Genomic DNA, 17030 nt, shown 5'->3' on the forward strand with positions numbered 1-17030 from the left:
TTTGTTTTGCTTCTCGCCGCTGTAAAGGCCCTTTTTGTGTCAGGAATATGTTCATGAAGGGGCTGTTACCTCCTACTTTTTAAAGGACTATCTGGGCTATTTCCTCCCATCAAGAGGGGGAAAGGCAGTATGAAATTCTATAGCAATGGTCTCTCAACCTGTTGTTGCACTTGTAGCTCTTTGGATAAGGACACCTTCCACATTTGGCTCTCTGGTTTTGGATCCCTTTCCATGTGCCTTTCTGGGCTGCTAGATGCACTGGTGGGGTGCTAGAAGCATTGTAGAAACAGGTTTCTTTATGCAGGTCAACACTTGCTAGATTTGGGCAGGTTCTTAGATATGCAAGGCTAAAGCCCTACACTTAAAATGAAATGGCTATAAATAGAAATCTGAAATTGTGCTCCAGAATTACAGCAGGCTTCTGAGCAATGACACTTGCTAAGTGACAAATAGTTTTCAACTGCACGCTGTTCATCCTTTACTAGAACATTAATCTAAAAGTGAAGGGAAGTTGAGTATCTATGCCACTACCTTTTTTATGAATATATTATCATTGATCTTAAATCCCATGTAATAGTTTAGATGCCATTTCATGCACATCTAGCTGTAAAGTATCTGGAAAGCTGCCAGTTTCAAGCCTGGATTTGGACTTTGCTTTCTTACTAGTAAACAAAAGGAAGGCTCCAAGAATTCTAGGGGCTGATTATGGCCCCCTATCCCATTAACTCTTCTTGCATGGTGCTCCTGTGCCATTTTGGGATTCTTTAGTTTGGTGTGTGCACATAGTTGTTTTTAGAACATGGCAGTGACATGTAGGAGCAGTGGTGCTGGCAGCCATGAGTGCGCATGATCCTGCTCCCCCTCTGCACATGTTCAGACTAACAACTGAGCAGTACAATATTAATTGCATTATTGAGGATAGCATAACTGGAATGCTCTGTAGGCCTCAGATGATTCAGCAACAGCAATTGTCATGGAAACACTAACTGATTCAGAGCAGCCTAACGTGGGTGCTCTAACAAAGATGCTCCGTACTCTCCCCAAAGCTCAGGCAGTCACTCTTGCAAATACTTCTTGAAGCTCCCCAATGCCCCAAAAGTCAAGAGCCACACCAGGGGAGGCAGCAAACTTGATTTCTTTCTAAAGAAAACAGCAAACAAGCAATAAAATAAATAAATCAACAAGAAAAACAAATGCGAAAGAACTTGTCCAGGTTTGTCAGGGCTTGTCAGGGCTAGGCTTTCCTAGGGCTTGATTTCTTGCTGCCTAGGGTTGTGTTTTTGACAAGGCAGTTTTTGTTTCAGTTGTGCTTGAGAGCCACTGGGAGGGGACTAGCTGCAGGTGAGTCACAGCTTGTGGGGGGCCCACATTCCTGAATTTCTCTTGGTTTGGAAGGAGCTCTTCTGAAGTTAAGAGCTACACCAGGGAAAATTTGCTCCCAGGAAATTTGTGAACAGGGGGGTGCCAACAGATGTCAAAGAGGTTTTGGTGGTGTTTAGTGGGAGTTTGGTGGGGAAATGTGCAGAGAGGCACACGAGCATCCCCCATTTACCCCCAAAATAAAGCTTCCCCTTTATCGCAAAGGAGACACCCAGCACAAGTTGAGTACTACCCCACTTCTGTAATTTTCTGGGAGGACAGAGCTTAAAAACTTCATAGACTTGAAAAGATAGATGAGCTGGAGTGCTTGGTTACTAATGATAGACATAGATGAGCTGGAGTGCTTGGTTACTAATGATAGACATAGACAGTGGACATAACAGAAACCTGGTGGAACGACAAGAATCAGTGGGACACTGTTTTCCTGGATATAAACTCTACAGAAAAGACAGAGAAGGGAGGATTGGGGGTGGAGTAGCACTTTTATTAAAGAAGGGATAGAATCTAACAAGCTAGAAAACCTTCCACAGAATCATTATGGGTGACAATACAAGGACTGAAAGGAAACATGTTACTTGGGATGTGCTATCGCCATCTGGATCAAAATGCTGAAAGTGATCTGGAGTTGGAGACGCAAATCAGAGAGGCATCAAAGAAAGACAGCGCTGTAATAATGGGTGACTTCAATAACCCACACATAGACTGCATAAATTCAAATATTACAGAGAGGTCATATTTCTAGACATACTAAATGACTATGCTAACAGTGGGTTTTGGAACCAACCAGAGAGAAGGTGACCTGAGTGGTGCCCAGGACCTGGTGTGAGATGTCAAAGTTGGGGAACAGTGACCATAATGTCATTCAGTTTATATGTGCTCCAAAAAGATCTCTCCAAACTGGGAGAGAGGGAAACAAAATGGCAAATGAGGTTCAATGTAAGTAAGTGTAAAGTGATGCATATTGGGGCAAAATACCCCAACTTCACATGTACGCTGATGGAATCTGAGCTATTGATGATTGACCAGGAGAGAGATCTTGGGGTCGTGGTGGACAGCTCATTGAAAGTGTCAACTTAGTGCGTAGCAGCTGTAAAAAAGGCAAATTCCATGCTAAGGATCATTAGGAAGGGGGTTGAACATTAAAATGTTAGTGTTATAATGCCCTTATACAAATCTATGGTGCGGCCACATTTGGAGTACTGCATTAAATTCTGGTCACTATATCTTAAGAAGGACATTGTAGAACTGGAAAAGGTGCAGAAGAGGGCAACCAAGATTTAGGACTGGCACAAGACCACCTGAGCTTAAGGGAGAGCATGGAGCAGTGCCAGGGCTAGCAGTATGAAGGTACTCCTTAGGGGCATCGTGCTCTCTGGATGTCAGCCACAGATGATTTGGTTTTCTATAGATGCAAAACTTATGAAACAGTGAACACTAAGTATTTTGGCTTGCCCACATGACTCTTTGTGACATTCGTCTCTTGGAGAAAATGAGGAGCTTCACATAACTCTGCAAAGCAGAAGCAGATGCGTAGAAAGCCATATCTCTTTCTGACATGGAACACATACAGCAAAGCTGTACCTTTAGTGGAAAAGGTATACATTGGATCTGATTGAATTATATTCTACCTTCCTTAATTTTCCACTAAGGACGCTAACTCTCCCTCATGCTTCTGGAGAATTCACCTGGAATCTCTGAGGTCATTCGCATGAATGGGCAGGAGGGCGGGCTGGTGAGCAGTGGGAGGGGGGGGAGAGGATGGTGGAACTCTCCTTCCCTCCAGATGAGTTCTGGTCTGTTTCTGGGAGTGCAAACTGCACTCCTTGATTATTTGTGCTGGGTGCTGTAGTGTATAGTTCCAGAGGCCAGGATGATGCGTCTTAGCCTCCAGATATCCCATAATGCACTCTAGGCACCCATCTCTGTGTCCTCTGGGGCTAAACATAGTCCCAGAGACCACACAATCCCAGGGCCCAGGTTAAGGGGTTGCTTAAGCTCTCAACCCCAACTAAGAACCAGGTTTAAAAGAGGGGATAGGCGATGCTACCCTGCCAGGATTAGACCCGATCCCGGTGGTTCTCATGCAAAGCCCAGCCTAGGCTGAGTTTCCCTAGCCTGGGTTTGGGTACACATGAGAACAGTTTCTCTGCCTCTTTGTTTCTATTAAGATACAATCATAAGAGGTCTCTTAGGAAGGAGAGCCAGTTCCAACCATTTCTGACAGATAGGAGTTAAATCTACAGTCACTGTTGTCATTAGTGATAATGGTTGGTTTCTTGTTAAGTGTATACCAGCCATCAGTTGCAGGGTGGGTTCAAAATAGCTCATATCTGAAGTGTCCTTTTCCAGCCAGCTAAGCTTTGAATTATTCCTGGAAAAGAAGTTATTTCTAACGTGTAAAATACCATCTACCCTTCACACTTCCTTCGAAAGCTACAAAAAGGAAGTCTCTAGAATACAGCAAAAAAAGGAAGTTGTTCAAGGGTTTAGTATTTAATCGACTCCTCCTCCAACCAGCTAAGCTTTGAATTATTCCTGGAAAAGAAGTTATTTCTTACGTGTAAAATACCATCCACCCTTCACACTTCCTTCAAAAGCTACAAAAAGGAAGTCTCTAGAATACAGCAAGAAAAACGAAGTTGTTCAAGGGTTTAGTATTTAATCGACAACTCCTCTTTCATGGAGCAGCTATTATCTGCATTATAACAACGGTGTGGAGTCAGCAGCTTGGATCTACAATCCCCTGCCTATTAAAACCATATTGTGCCAAAGAAGGCAGCAAAAATCAGTTTTATTTTAAGCAATGTCTTCAAAACTGGTTGCTTCCCTGTGATTAGAACACAGACTGCTGTAAGCTTGAAGTGTCCAATAGGGACTGTAGTAAGCAGCCTATTTGTACCCAGAGCTGTTATATAGCCCCTCTTGGGCTTATTAGTGCTCTTATGTTTTAAAAGAGCTCTAATTTCTGGGTGCTGTTGAGTCCAAGCAGTCAGGTGAATTATTACCAATGCTTGAAATGAAATACAAATTATGAGGACCAGATCCCCAAAATATAACTCTGTTTTCATATATTTGAGTAATTTGCTTTTAGAAATCACTGCCAGAAGTAGTGATAACTGCTTAGCTATCACTACTTTTTGCGTTTAGGTTACTTTAAAAATGCATAGATCTATCAACAGAATAGGTTAATTTATCTAATTTACCTATTTAAACAAAGCTAAATTGAATTTTGAGATACAGATGAAATATTCTTCTTAATATCAGGTTTTAGAGATAGGTAAAATGCAGAGGCACTCACATGCATACTTTGAGATCGAGCTGGTTTTTGCTGAATTGCTGTTGGAAATGGCCATAAAATCGATCAGGTGAGATGTTTTAAGTATTTGGGTGTTGTTTATCAATATAATGGGATACTGCTTGCTCATATTCAATCAGTAGCAGACTCTGCTCAAAGGAGTTCTGCTGCTATTCTTAGATTCTTTAGAACCAAAGGGAATGGTTTTATCCCAGCGGCCATCAAGTTGTTTACAGCTAAATCCTTATCACAACTTACCTATGGAGCCCAGTTAGGCCTTTATAATAATTTTCCCCTTGTAGAAAGAACACAATTGGGTTTACTTAGAGCTTTGTTTAGTACTCCCAAATGTACTGCTAATGCAGTACTGAGTCAAGAGGCCGGGCTACCCAAGGTGGAAACTAGGGTTTGAAGAATTACTATTAACTACTGGCTGAAGATTCATTTGCAGCCAGTAGGTTTAATACCTTTCTTTCTTGCTATCTCCCCCACCCGTTCTTCCTGGTCTGAAAGGATAGTTAATAAACTGGTATTGATAGGGTTAGACCCTGAATATTTGTTGGAGTTGGGCCTCCATGGTGCAAAGGCTCTGGTTTACCAACGTCTTCTGGATATTAAGGTACAAAATGAGACTGCCCTTCTCCCAAAACTTTAAAATCATTGCTAGAATTTTCTACTGCTCCATATTTATCTAGTATCACCTTTTCTAAGTATCATTGGGTCTTTTCTAGAGCCCGTTTTAACGCATGGCCATCTGCATTACTTTATGGCAGATTCCATCATTGGCCAATAGGACTGCAAATTTGTCCTTGTAGCTCTAATGAAATTGAGACAGTTGCTCATATTCTGCTCCACTCTGAATTGTATAAAGAGGTTAGGAAACATTTAATTGTACCCTTACTACCACAATGTTTTGGTTGCTGTTGAAGCAGTATTCCTAATGATCTGTTAGTGAATTTTCTCCTCCAAGATAAGGATGCTGATATTTCTTACCTAGTGGCAAAGTTTTGCTACATTGCTAGCAGAATCTGGAGTATATTGATGTAGGATGAGCCTTTTGGAATTATCTGAATGTATATTGTGATTTGTTGTTGCTATGTATTTATTTTTTTTGCTGGCAATGGACCGAATAAAGATGATTGATTGGTTGCTGTTGGAAACAGAAAGCTGGATTTGCTGGATCTTGGTCTGATGGAATCAGGCAGCTCTTAGGTTCTCATTAGCTGAATTATGGCCAATATAACAATCCTTGTGGGGGTCCATTATTCCAAATCTCATGGAGAGGCAGCATTGCTTTTTTCAGAATAAGCATTTGTTACAATGGCAACTCATATGCTACCCCTGATGCCTGAGGGTGTGGCCAGTGGGTATATCAGCAGCAGGGGTGTGGCTAGCTTGAGAATGATTCGTGTGAACACAGTCCTCCTATGTGCAACAAAGGGGCTGACACACAGAGCACATTGCCTGCTCTGTTGTCATTGTGTGTGACCGATGATCATCCAAATCCCCCCTCTGCATGTGCTACAAAGCCCTGTTGAAACACAATTTTGCAGCATGTGTATAGGGGTTATTCCAATGATCACCCCTCACATGCAATTAAAGGATGTTCCGAGAATGTGTCTGCACATCCTTTAATGAGGTCGGGGCAGGCACATTCTTGGTGCATCATCTACACGCCTTCATTGTGTGTAGGGAGCTGTGTTCATGCAGGCTGGCATTCACTTGCTTCTGTTTCTGCTCTGCATATGCTGTAAACAAATGAGGAGAACTTCTGAACAGAGCTAGAGCTACAGTCATTTCTGTTTCAGACAAGCTCCCTCCCCAATGTATTAATTAAAGTTCTATTGCTTGCTTTTGTTTCTCCTAGCTGCATACAATTTTCTACTATAAATTAAATTAAGCCAAGACATTCACCAGCCGTTATCACATTTACTCCTTTGCTATTTCTGCCCACCTCTTTCGGCTTACTGACACCAATTGGAATTCTTCATTAGTTCCTACAGGCTTAGGATCTGGCCCAGGGATATATGCAATTACAAGATAATTACCTCCTCTCACCCAGGTGGCACACTGAAGTGATGCTGGCTCTGTTGATTCAGCTGTGACTCACCAGGAGGTGGCTTTGTACAACTCATCTCTATTTGAATCCAAAGATTAAAATTATACTTCTCTACTTGCAGTATAAATGCCAGCTGCCAGAAACAAGGTGCTTTTAGTGTGTGGGTCACTGCTCAAGATGACATTGTGGGTAATGTATATGGGTTACAGAATAACCTCCTTCTACAGCAATGGAAATTACTTCTTTCAGTCTGGTATAAGGCATATGTAATCAACTCCTACTTCCGTTCTCATCCTGAAGTAATTGGCAGGTAAGGATGGATTGTGGAGTGCAGTGCTGTGCTATCAGTGTGAATCACATAAGAAAAGTAAAAGTGAGTTGCACAGGTTTCACAAGGATTTTCACCTTGGATATACGTGAAAAAGTCTACCCACGATCTTGGGGCTATGAAAACATACCATACACTTTTCTTAAAGTGTTTTATTTTTAAAATAATGTGTATGATCAATATTATGCATTATCTATGATAACTTTCTGTCTATTCTGATATATATATTATTCATACTTGTATATACAAACACCACAAGCAAACTGTTGTACCACCTGGACTGTTAGAGAAACTTGTCACCTTCAAAAACAAAATGAGTGATAAGATCTATTACATTAAACAGGACATCACCTGCGTGTAATACAGAAATGCTGCAGACACAAACATCCTAAGTGCGACAACTATAGCTCTCCATACTTGTTTCAGAAATCAGTCAGTGATCACAATAAACAAGCTTGAAGAAGACTGTGGCTGACATATATAGCAAGGATGCACCACTGCAGCGAGAGAGCAGCCTAACAAAACTTCCCAATTAACTGCACTGGTGCTACAGGGAACAACAATTTTGACACCCTCCCCTTCCCCAGGAGAGGAAGATCTCTCTGTTTCCTGAAAAAAAATGTCCCGTAAGGGTGTGCAGAACTGGTTCGAATCTTACCCAGTTGGATTCGAATTGGCCTGGTTTGACTGGTTCAAGCTCAAACTGGACCAGCCCTCCCCCAAAGGGGGCTGGTCCGAGTTTGAACTGACCTAGGCCTGGTTCGGATCAAACCAGTTTGAGTTCCTGCGCTGTTCAGGGGGAGTGCCAGCAGGGCCTAGAGGAGCCACCGATGCCACTGGGGAGCCGTCGCCACTGCATCACTGCCGGTAAAGTGCCCTCTCAGCCACCCACCCCTGCCAGTCCTTTCAACTCCTTTTTAGAGTTAGGAATCCCTTTTGCTTATAAAGGGAAATCCTTACCGGATTGCCCTTTACAAGCATAGCCACCCAAACTGGTTCAATCCAGTTCGACTGTCTTGTGGTAGCAAGCATGACTTGTCCCCTTAGCTAAGCAGGGTCCATCCAGGTTACAAATGAATGGGAGACTAGAAGTGTGAGCACTGTATGATGTAAAGATGTTCCCCTCAGGGGACGGAGCCGTTCTGGGAAGAGCATCAGAAGGTTCCAAATTCCCTCCCTGGCTTCTCCAAGATAGGGCTGAGAGAGATTCCTGCCGGCATCCTTGGAGAAGCCGTTGCCAGTCTATGAAGACAATACTGAGGTAGATAGACCAATGGTTTGACTTAGTATATGGCAACTTCCTATGTTCCTAACTACCAGCCAGTTCTAACAAACCAGTTCGTGGACTGGCAGCTCTTTTTGGATTCAGTTCTAATTCAAACCCAACTGCCCAGAACTGTTCCATGAAGACCCCTATTGTATAGCTCTTAGGGGCATAGTTTGGGGTAACACAGAGGACTTTCCCTCCTGGGAAAGAACAGAGCATCAAAAATAGCTACTTCGCTGCTGCAGTAGTGCAGTTAGTTGGGAAGTTCTGTTAAACTGCTCTCTTGCTGCCCTGGAGCATCCTTGCTCTGTATGTCAGCCACAGTGTTGCCAAGCATTTTGACTTGTGTGACTCCAGCCTTTCATACTTGGAAATATTTCCAGTAGATAATTATCCAATGCTGAGACAAGAGAGTCAAGAGAAAACTTCTGGATTCTATACAAATAGAACACTCTATTACAGTAATAGACCATGACCTTATTTTGCTCAATAATATGGATACTTTTACCTAGCTTTTCATTCTTTGTACCCTTTCTTGCAATCATATATGGCTGATCTCACCTTCCTGGGAATTGTCCCCATTCTCAGAACTATCATTTTGGTCTAGTGCCTTTTAAAAAACTGAATATCTCTGTGCTAATGATGAGGAGAGAAGCAAAAACAGTTTTTCAGCTTCAGACCCGGTCACTTCCGGTCTGAAGCTGACCGAAGCAGCAAGAGGATACACTGACACACTGCACCAGCGATTTTCGTCACAGCGCCAGTGGAGGAAACGCCGTGGGTGGGTGTGTTAAGAGCACTCTCTTTCCTTCTTAAAGGTAACCTCCACCATTGTCAAACCAGTCATCTGCCAGTTCGTGCATATCCCTACTTTACACCAAGTATATTAATGGGCAAAACCTACCTAAGAAATTTATTACTTGCTGAAACACTTACATCTTCCCTTAAGTTTCTCAGATATTTTGCCTCAAGATTCAAAGATTCTCAATATTCAATTTTTTTGGGTGAAATTTCATTGGCATTAATTTCAGTATAATTAATGAGAAGCATAGTACAAGATAACATGGTAAAATAAGACACATCTTGCATATTATAGATGTCACAGTATTTTTGTATAAGTTCTAGAATTTTCTTGGATATTTAGAGGGTGTTTTTTTAAAAAAAGAAAGCTAGACAGGTGCATTGGCTGCAGAAGTATTCATCAACACAGAATCCAAAATACACAGCTGTATAACACCATATGGGTGGCACCCAGCCAATGATGAGACACATGGAGAAGCAAGGATTTCAGATATCTATGCTAGAAAACCACATATTTAATATAACCTAATATGATTACTCAGAGTTTAATTCTCCACTGCTCTACCAAATCAGGCTGGCTGTGGTCTACCCCAACCTTGCACTTAGGAAAAATAAAAAATAAAAAATGATGAAATGGATGCAGTGAAGTGTGAACATTTCAGACATCAACCTCATTATTTCTGATTTGCCCTTCACGTTGACCACAGTGCCAAGAGTGGAGATGGAATAGCTCAAGTGCAAGCACACTGTGAAGTCTCTAGACTACAATTTCTTACCTTCACATAAAGGAAATTACTGGGAATTTTCATTGGTGCATGCTCTAAGGACTGTGGGCCTGGCAACTTTATTTAACTTAGTGTTCCCCAGCCTTCCTTGTTTCTTTTCAGTACAGACAAGCAGCAGATCAAAAGCATAATATAATAACAACACCGTTCGTATTATATCTAGAGTTCCAAAATAACATCAAAAAAGACCAGTTTTGTATGGAAAATGCCTTCTTAAATATAATGTTCCGCCAGTGGTATAGAAGGCGTTAATTCTGATATCATTAAAATATTCTGAATATTCCTTACTATTAGCCATTGACAATTGCTTATTACTCTTCAAATTAAGCTTTGTTGCTGCTCTGAGGCTATGGAATGCATTTCTTGCTTAAATAAGAGTCTCCCCATCTCTGACAATGTCTTAAAAGGCAGTTAAGAAACTTTTATTCACCCAGGCTTTTAATTTGATTTACAATTTGAACAGTTTTAATATTGTGTTATGTTTTAAATTATTTTTATGTTTTAATTTGTATTGTTTTTATTGTAAACCACACAGAAAGATAATTTTTGGGAAGTATAGAAATGTGTTAAATAAATAAATAAATAAATAAATGGCAGTTATGGTGTCTCTGTGTGTGATCTGGATCAGGATCATGGTGGAGTGAAAGGTTAAAGCCCCCAATCCCTGGCCAAGGTCATGGGCCCAATCCAGCAGCTATTTCTGAAAGAAAAGTTTCCACACTAATATAAGGCTTAATGTAATATGCCATAAAACATAACTTTCAGAAGCCAACAGGGCATTACCAAAAATAAATAGATCTCATAGTGACATCTTTAGATGCTGCTGCTTTGGTTCGTGGGTTGCAATGCCTCAGGTTGTGTCTCTGGATCTGTGGGTTCAAAGCTAATGCTCCTCTGTGAAAAGGGGCTGTAGAGATATTTACCTTAGGACAGATCCATAATTCAGAGGGAAAGCACCTGTTTTACCTGGATAAAATTTGAGAAAGAATCTTAGGAAGCAGGACGACTGCCTGATCAGGACCTTGGAGAGCTGCTGCCTGTTCAAGTAGATAAAAGGAAGCTAGATGGACCACTGGTCTGGCTCTATAATCAGTTGCATATGTCCCTCTACTGGCATTTCAGTTCTGCTGGGCTCTGTGGAGAGCCTATTAAACCTTCTCAAATTAACGATATCAGCAATGTACAGGACAGATAATTATCTGATTTTACAGTGCTTGCTATGTTCAGCTAGTTAATACAAGAGTAAGTATGCTGCCAAGTTTTAAATCATTTGACAGCTTAGGAAGGGGGGGGGAACAATTCGATATTTTTATCTTGTTGGTACTAGGGGAAAAACAAACCCAGCTATTTGTTTGGAACTGCATGGCTTGTCTCCAACTGTTGACAGATTTTTCTCGTTCTGTTTTCCACTTCCCTGCTCTTTCTCAGCACTTCCCAGAAAGACAGATTCAGTGTTCATTTTTCTTGTTCCTGTTTCTTTCTATTCCCTCAGCTGGTGTATATCAACACCACTCCTCTCAAGTGTATTGTCGTGTAACCCTGTTCACTCATTTATCTGGGGAGAAATGAACATGTGGAGGGGAGAGGGAAGCATGAATCAGGGTCCTGCTTGTTGGCCTTGCTCCCAACATCTATGTACTCAAGATGAGCTCCATTTGCACAGAGCCAAGATACCTAGGCTTGCTTAGCCACAATCTATAGCTTGGATAGAGAGTATGAGTTACATGTACAAGAGTCTATGCATATGGTATGGAGTCCAGGAGAAGACTAGTGAGCACATCCCAGATTCCTCTCCCCATCCCCATATTTATTTCTACATTGACAGGACTGTCAATATGGTCATTTGTGGTGATGAACTTAGTGGAAGAGCACATGCTGCAGATTCAGTCCATGGCACTTCCAATCATAGGAATCTCAGCTTCAGGTAGGGATGTGGAAAACTCACTGATATGATGTACACTTGTGGTACCACTGCTGCAGACTCAGAAGCAGTGGCACCACTGTAGAGAAGTGGTGGTAGCACTACCAGTTGATGGGTCTCCATGTAGATCTCACAGTGCTCAGGATGAGCCCTATCATGGCTGTGGGACCCTGTGACAGGTCTAGAGACTGGTGCATGTGGCTGGGAGGCAGGGGAAATGTCCGATATTGCACAAGAAGATATCTTGAGAGCTCATGAGAGTGCAGGATCTCACAGTCTGAGACCTTGTGATATGAGATCTCACAGAGTGGGATTGTGAGACTTGTGGAACCTGCCAGGGACAATTTAAGGCCAGGCCAGGCTGATGATGAGAAGGGAATAGAGACTGCAGCATGGGAGGAATCCCATGGAGCACCGCTAGCAACAGATAAAGGGCAGTACATCTGGACAAGGATGAGTTGCAGAACCAAGGAAGATAAGGAAGATGGTGCTGAGAATCACCCCACTCCTTCGCATCCTCTATCCCTCACTGAGGCCCAGGCCCATGAGATCTCATGCAAGAGATCCTGTGGGAGGCCTCATCCAACCCCAGGACCTCAGGGCATCACACCAGGGTTAGCATACTTATTCCTATTTTCACAAATGGGGGGAAATGTGGTAATGTCCAAGTTAACACTTGCCAAGTTAACACAAGTTAATACTTACAAATTTCAGATCTTAAGAGTTCCACTTGGTTACATGGAGTTCAGAGTTCTAAATTCCTTTTAGGAATTTAAACCTAGGGATAAAAATATTAATATCTGTTATATAGGAAAAACTAATAGCAAACAATAAGCAGGCTTGCAAATATCTATGCAAATAAGGACTCATTGAATCCTTAAGCTTCATCATTCCTAAACTATGTATTCAACATATGCAGTAGTCTCATAAAATTGATATTCAAAGATACAGTATCCACTAATGATTCCCCCCCACCAAGCATAAATAGATATGAAAACTAGAAAGTTGTTTGTGGGAGGGTTCAAAGCACAGTGTTTCACTTGTGGAGGTTTTAATTTTCCTTTACCAATAGCAACACCCTACCCTGCATAATGCTCTGGGACTTGAAGCAGCACCCCATGAGCTGCATGGGGCTGCCAGTGGAAGGAAATACATGTGGGCATGTTTTCTGTTAATGCCCAGGGGGCGAGCTGGATTCCAGCTTATATTGATATAACCAATTAGGACAGGTGAGAAATGAGAAAAATTAATGCAATGTGTTTCTATACAAGATAATCATATAAATCTTAAGAAAGGAATGAGATAAAACACTAAGGCTTGGCTCTAAGAAGAAGGCTCTGTTCCAAGTGAAATCCATCCTACTTTTTGGGTCCAGCATGGGTTATCCAAGCAAACACTGGTTTAAAAACAAATGCACAACCTATGATGCCATAAGGTTGCTTGAATAAGGCCAATTCATCCTCAGCATCTTATTGCAGAAACATCAAGCAGAAAGCAGTCACTCTTTTTGCAAATAAAGCAATTGAAGAGACACATGGTAACAATCCTGTTATTTATAAGGTGGAAAAGAAACCTTTGAGGGCAAGTGATATAAAATTGTGATCTATAGATATAATCAGAAAATGCAACAAAGGTAGATTTTTCCTATCTTATTTTTGTGTTCTTTTCTCAACAGTGATAATATCTGAGAACCTACAGCCATTATTTCATGAATGGAAGTGTAATTACAGGTTACTTTTTAAAATAAGGCTGGAGAAATGATGGTAATTTTGTTATGCATTGGTGCACTGAATCTTAAAGCTGCTGATGAAGACAATTGTAAAATGCCTTCAGCCTTTTATGCTTTTTGATCATTTAATGACTTTTGGTGGACAAAAGCCTTAGACAGATGGATCTCTCATAGCAGTCTCTGTGTAATTATTGTAATATTTTGTCAATATATTTTGATTCTAAACTTGCTTGTTTTGTTAGAAGATTATTTGGAGTTAGAGAATATGCTTTAAAGTTTGTGTTCTGAATCAGCGTAGGGCATAAACATCTATCCCTTGCATTAGAGTATTCAGTCATCCTGCACCCTCAGAGCATGGTCTGAGTTGGCTCCCTAGGACCCCACTATAACTCTCTGAACCTCCACCAGCAACTCCCACACCCAACTGCTCTTCTTTGAACAAGCAGACTCAGAGGCTATTCACACGTGCATGCAAAACCAGGCTAAGGAAGCCCAGCTCGTTTCTGCATGTGTATGTGAACTGCAGCACCACGGCGGCAAATCCTTCTGTGAAGCCTCCCTCTAAAATGGGGTCAGGAGAGAGAATGTTTTCCTAACCCCATTTTTTAATCATCTGTCAGCTGTGGCTGTTTGCAGCCATGGCTGCCAAACTGCAGGGAGCCCAGGGAAGGGAGGGGGATACCCATAATACACCACACACTCATGTAGTACATTATGGTATTCCTGGGGGTGGGGCGACCATGACCCAGGCCATGCAGAGGCCCATTGCGCAGGCACAGCATGCTGGGGGGAGAAGGCCTGAATGGGCCGAAGATCAGCCAAATGGGCCGGTTTTGGAAGGGAGGGAGGCCAGTGAGGGGAGAGGGAACCTCTGCAGACTCCCCCACAGCCTTGGAGAACCCCTTGGAGTGGGTAAGTTTTAAAAAATAAATTTAATGTTCTTTTAAAAAACTGATCGTGAACCCTCAGAATGGGCCGGGGTGGGGGGGTTCGGTCCAGCTTTGTAGCAAACGGGGTGGTTTGGTTTGACCCCAAACTGTTGAACCAAACTGGTTCCACGTCGAACCTGTTTGCACATCCCGACTGCTTGACAGTTCACTCTCTTTTGTAATTCCAGGCAGACAGCAAGAATGAGAAGTTTATCAAACACATATGGCTGGTGGGTTGGCATTCAGTTTGCTGGGTCTCAAGTTCTGGAGGCTTGGTGTAGCATATTCACTTTTTCACTGATCATACAATGATAACCCTATTTCGGAAAATGTAAATATAACTAAAAGAAAAGAGTTTGGCCTGCAGTGCACTCACAGCTTTCTTTGTATTGGAGTAGTCAAGGGAATAGATGCAGTTGGGGCGGGGGGAAATCCTTTCATGCATACAATCATTTCTTTTGTCTAACATATACTGTCTTCTGTGCTGTAGGGATTTCTTGAAGGCTCTTGCCTGAGGAAACAGGCAAGGGCAGCATTCATACTAATTCCCCCCCACACACACACTATTTACCCCCATGGGCAGTTTTAAAGTATCTGCTGCCCATGCTAAGTTGGCAATAGGACTGAAGTCATTGTCAGCCTGACTAGAGCAGGACAAATGGGAGCACTTTAGGATGAACATGGCTTGTTCATCACTTTAGGATGAACATGGTGGTTTCATTATAAAGAGAATAGCCATCAGTGGACACCACTTGGTCAGCTATTATAAAGTGTCACATCTCACCTCTCTACCCAAAATATTCTAGCTTTTGCCAAAGGTCATGCTAAGCTTTTGAGAGGAATGAAAACAAGTAGGCAAGAAGGTTATTAAAACTGCTCATGTCCCTGTCTCATTCCTGCAGAGATTCTCTTACCCTGCTTTCCATGCTGAGAGTATACCTGGGTCAGAAAAAGCATTTGCACTTGAGAAATTAAGTGACTGGCACATATAATCTGAGGAATGAGTATTTAGATAGCTGGAAATTGGATCATGAAGTGACATGATCTAACTGGCATTAGAACTATGTGGAATTTAATCCGAAAACAGAGGCCTTGATCCAGCTACACATAGTTCCTTCCCTTTGAAACCAATGGAATAAGTCACTACTAATTTCATGCCAATGAAATCATGGATTGGTTGGTTGTAATTTATTCCTAACTTCAGATAGTTTGGGGCCAGAATGGTGAGCAAATATGGTTGAGAATATGACCAGGTTCTTTACTCCAGAGTCATGGGAGCTACAACAGTGTTGCTCTGCACCAAGTGATGTGAGAAATCTGCAACCACTTGAGTAGCTCCTGCCTATGCCAGTGTTAACCTCATTTTCACAATACCTGTCCCTGGCAGCCTGGGAAGGAGCAGTGCTGCTGTGGCTCCCACATCACCAAGAATTAGGGGTGTGAGAACCGACTCGACTTGAGTCAGTCTAGGATTCTAGACAACTCAGCTTGAAGGCTTGCACTCAAACCGGACCGGCCTCACCGAGAGTGAAGCCAGTTCAAGTTTGAGTGAAGCCAAGCCTGGTTTGAAACTCCAACTTGTGAGCCAGCTCGAGGGGCTTGAGGGATATACTTGGGCAAGGATTCCCCTTTACAAGTAAAGGGTTTTCTAAAAAGTAAATGGAGGGAGGGAAAAGGTATTCTTTACCTTTTAAAAAATGCACTGGTGGTGGTGCTGGTGGTGGGGATGGCAGAGGCAGGGGCTCCTCCAACCCCCTCCCCCCCGTCCTCCCAAGTGACAGGTCGGGCCAGCTGTGGCCCATTTTGAGTGTCTACACACAGGCGGCTGCCCAAAACAGGCCACAGCCAGCCTGGGCTGTCACTTGGGAGGACAGTGGGGGGATTGGAGGAGCCCCCCCTCCACCAGTGCATTTTGAGAGGTTAAATACCTTCCCCGCCACTGCCACTATATTTACCTTTCGGAAAGCCCTTTATTTGTAATCATTGCCAGATTCCCCTTTACAAGTATAACCCACTAGCCAGCTCGTGGACCATACTGGGCCCTGATTCCATTGAGCATGAGCACAAGCTGCTCAGGACAGCTCAAATCTGGTCTGGATACAAGTCAAACCGGGCAAAACAGTTCCGTCCACATCCCTACCAAGAATCCAGTCTGTGTTTTGGAGAATGAAATCAGCCATATTCATGTCCAGAGCTGTTTACCATGAGTCACAATGAGGCAGGAAGTAGATTTTAGGCATTGTTAAAGAAAGCAGAAGAGAACCAGGTAGGTTTGTCTGGTGGTTCTTATCGACCAGGATGTTGTCTAGCACAACCAATTCTGAAATGAGCACAAGCCGCACAAAAACAGTACATGAGGCTTTCACAGAAGGCCTTCATGGTGGATTGTGCTCTGTGACAATTAGTGAAGCAAGGCAGGGGAGGCAATTTGTATTTTCTGCTGCAGGAGTTTAAAAAAATGCTTATTGCAGGGCAATGAAGAAGTTTACACTCAACTATCATAAACGTAAAAGTCAATTTTAAGTACAATGACCAA

The sequence above is a fragment of the Hemicordylus capensis genome, chromosome 3, assembly GCF_027244095.1.
Source record: "Hemicordylus capensis ecotype Gifberg chromosome 3, rHemCap1.1.pri, whole genome shotgun sequence".
Lineage (NCBI taxonomy): Eukaryota > Metazoa > Chordata > Lepidosauria > Squamata > Cordylidae > Hemicordylus > Hemicordylus capensis.